Source organism: Lipotes vexillifer, unplaced genomic scaffold (assembly GCF_000442215.2).
Source record: "Lipotes vexillifer unplaced genomic scaffold, Lipotes_vexillifer_v1.1 scaffold50, whole genome shotgun sequence".
Lineage (NCBI taxonomy): Eukaryota > Metazoa > Chordata > Mammalia > Artiodactyla > Lipotidae > Lipotes > Lipotes vexillifer.
The window spans coordinates 2,622,958-2,627,230 of record NW_006784763.1 but is presented as its reverse complement, the minus strand read 5'-3'; positions in this window follow the sequence as shown (position 1 = coordinate 2,627,230).

The following is a 4,273-nucleotide window of genomic DNA, read 5'->3' as shown; positions in this document are numbered from 1 at the left end:
TATGATACCCAAGTTGTATAATTTGTATACCCAAGTTGTTTACAGTGTATTCAGGAGAAAAGGTTTTATTCTGTTTCCAGAGGGAAACTCAGGCAAGCCTCATTACTTTTCAGGTTACTTTTATGTAAACAAGTGTCTATATTCACTGTAAGTCATTAAATGATCTTTAATTTAATCATTAGATTGCCCACTTCCATACAACAGTGTCAACCTGTCCCTCATGAGTCACCTATGGTGGACAGGGATGCAGTCTCCTCTGTTCTCTTGACCACATTGGAGAGTAAAGAGAAACACAAAAATTACATTTAGCAAGCACTATTTCTATCAATACATCCTCTTGCAGTATATGGGCCCAGAAGTGTTTAAATCTCTACCTTTGTGGGTGCTTTAATGGCTTTTTAGGAACTGTCCAGTGCTGAAAACCTCTTAGCTGTATTTCACCTGAATGAGTGATGCATTCAGCTCTGGTTAGTGGCTCCCCACCAAATTCTGCTTTCTTGCATTGGCCTACTTCATCTAAACTGGGAAGTTAATGTCATTCAGGTCCCCAAATGAGCTGATATAATGTTTGTTCTCAGAAACATCTCAGCAGGATTGAGATCAATTAACCCATAGCAATAACTCCCTCATCAATATATCCTTTATTAGCTTTTCCCCAGTCTCGTCTCACTTCTCTAATTCCTCATTTTGCTTCCTGGCATCATCAACCAACTAAATTACCTGCACCCAAGACCTTTTCTTAGAGCTTATTGGGAAGAAATTCCAAATGAAGACCAGTATCAATTGTCATTGATGTTATTATAAGTTCCTTGATAAGCATGGAAATAAGATATAAAAGTTATTACCACTGCAAAATACATGATTAAAATAAATTCACAGAACTCTAGAAAAATTATTTGATTTAGATTAGAAAATCAGTTTATTCAGTGACTTGTCATAGTATAATACACTTACCTTTTAAGATTATTTTTCACCATATTTGGAATTGCTCCTCATGTTTGCCTTTTTTTTTTTTTTTTTGTACGCGGGCCTCTCACTGTTGTGGCCTCTCCCATCGCGGAGCACAGGCTCCGGACGCGCAGGCTCAGCAGCCATGGCTCATGGCCCAGCTGCTCCGCGGCATGTGGGATCTTCCCGGACCGGGGCACGAACCCATGTCCCTTGCATCGGCAGGCGGACTCTCAACCACTGTGCCACCAGGGAAGCCCATGTTTGCCTTTTAAACATTAACTATAGTCACATTTTCACAATGTCCTTGTTTCAGAAAAATTAGGATTAATAATATGAAACAAAGACATTTGTTAATTTGGTGACTGAGAAATTTAAAACAAAGTTAGTTGTCTGGAATATTCCTTATCTAAGCACTTTAGTGATATAAATATTAAGTTGATAACATTGTCGGTATTGAATTTTCACTTTATTTAACCTGTTATTAGTATGGCCCATAAATTTACTTATCTCACATAAAAATTGTAGTGAAATACATATACTTTAAAATGTATAGTTAGGGCTTCCCTGGTGGCGCAGTGGTTGAGAGTCCGCCTGCCGATGCAGGGGACACGGGTTTGTGCCCCGGTCCAGGAGGATCCCACATGCTGCGGTGCGGCTGGGCCCGTGAGCCATGGCCACTGAGCCTGCGCGTCCGGAGCCTGTGCTCCGCGATGGGAGAGGTCACAACAGTGAGAGGCCCGCGCACCGCAAAAAAAAAAAAAAAAAAAAAAAAAAAAAAAAAAAAATGTATAGTTAAACACATATGCTTTAAAACTTTGTTACCATGTAACTGCTTTGCTGTGTGATTTATGATTTACAAACTTGTCAATGAAAGAGAACAATTCAGTAAATCAACTATGAAGATTAAATTGATCAAATCCTTTTGTTTTAATGGCTGATTTTAGAAAATTATCTCATTAAAACAGTCTTTGCTCTACTTAATTATATGGCCCCAGACTGTTAGAGTTTTAGAGCTATATTTGCATAAACCTAACCATGGTTACCTATCAAATATTTTCCAAAAGGTTCTCAGTAATATTGCCTTTTATTTCCTTTTCTATGGGGATGCTGCAGAGGCATAATGCAGCCAGTAAGAAATTATTTGTCAGCCAAACCACATTCCCATCTAATTATGCCCACCTGGTACATGGGACCTCTACACATGTGCTAAGAGTGGTAAAATGAATGTGCTGTCTTTTTTAATGCAATCAACAGTGATGTGGAAATGTGATTTTTTGCTTGCTGCTAAGTTTTATTAAATGCAATGGAAAAACTAACAACAAGGTTTTCAAGGATCATAAGGAAGATAAAAACACAAAACATGGCAAAATCCTTCATAAAATTCACTAAGCATTCCAAACTTTCAAAGACACATCTTTGGTATATAGAAAGAGACAAAATGCTAAATTGTCTCAAAAGGAAATTTACAATTTTCTAGCATGATATATGGTGACCTATTCAAGAAAATATATATATTTTGAAAAGGTTGCTTTCTTCAAATTTATTCACTTGATGAATAAAAAGCCCAGTATTTTTCATCAGCATGCTGGATGTCAATTCTACTTTTTGTGTGGTCCATTATTTCACCTGAAAGCTGTTCAGCGGCACACAGACATCTGCGTTGTCCTGCCTACTGAGAGTCCAAGTGGTCTGGCAGGCATTCAAAATGATTAGCAATAGAAAACCTCATTTGGAAAAGAGAAACATTCATGGAGACTTGAGTTCAGTGACTTTCCTTTGTGTCTAAACTGCAGGGGGGCAAAGATGTTATTTTTAAGCATAAAAAGGACATACCTTAAGAGAAAATGTTGATAGTTTTGATGCACTCGTTAATGAGTACCAGCTCTCTTGTTCTCTCTTAAATGTTGACATCTAAAGAGCTCTGAAATATGACTAATATAGTGCTTTGCAATCTTTCCCCTATTATCGCCCATATATTTTATGTCTTTAAATTAATTTTGTTATTTACTCAACATTTTTAAAGCCTATCTTGAAGGTTCTCATATTTTTAACGTTGTTCAAATTTTGTAGTCACAGAATTGTCCCCAAACTCGTCAGATTTGCCAATTTAAGTTTTGATTACAGTCTGCAATTATGACTCAACTCTAAAAGTGTTCTCAGATTTCACTATGTGATATTCATTGATTCAGTCATTATCTATTATTTTATGATTTCTTCCAATGCATATTTTCTAAGCATGTAATTTCTGTAATGGTTTCCTGGCAGACTGCATTGTTCCAAGTATTCAGCATCACTTTCTCTGAGAGGATAATACATACCAATCATTCATCTCAAACATCATCAGATGACTTGCTCTAGCCAGTGAAATGTGACACTTCTCACTACTGAACAGACACCTTAAGAGCCAGTACATTGTTGACAAGTTTTCTTTCTGCTTCGCCTTGATGATAAGAAAATGCTCTACAGAGAACATCTCCATCAACCTGAGTCCTGAAAAAAACACAATGAAGAGTAAACTGAAATCACTATGGACATGTAGAGTGGATAAGAATAAATCTTTATGGTAAAGCAATGAAATTTAGAGTTGTTCCATGCTTCAACATAATGTAGTCTATTGTGTCTGAAACAGGACTCACTATTTTAGAGTTAAAAGATTCTGGGGAGTTTCTTTGGCAGGCAGGGTGATGTAAGAGGAAAAAAAAATACAAAAACTTGTATTTAAATCCTGACTCCATTTTTTGAAACTTATTTGGTCTTGTACAAATTATTTTATTCTGTGAGCCTCAGATTTTGTATCTGAGTAAAATTTATAATAACAAATATGTCAGTGGTTCAAGCAGAAAAATTGATTTCATGCCCAGTCCCAGTTTTATTCATTTTAAAATGTAATTGCACAATTATTTTAACTATTAGAAATTTCATACAGGAGAGGTCTAGTCTGTTGTGTGCCAGTTCAGCTAGAATATGGTAGACAGATTTTTTTCATCTTTACTTCATATTCCCTGTCCTATATACTTTATGAAAGGGATGACGTGTACTAAAAAATCCTGGCTATTATTTGCACAATATTGTAACTGTGACATCACACAAGTTATTGGCTTCTCACAGCAGAATCCTAGGACAACGTATAGAAAGGCTGATTAAATTTAGTTATGGTGACAACCCCACTGGCACTCATCAACATTAAGTGAAATAGCAGTAAATTTAAAATGGAACAATGCAAAATAAAATTTTAAGAACAAAACTTTCTTCTTGAAAAGAAAGGAGAAATATACTGTTTTATCAAACAATGGTAATAACCTAGCAGATTTCAGTTCAAATT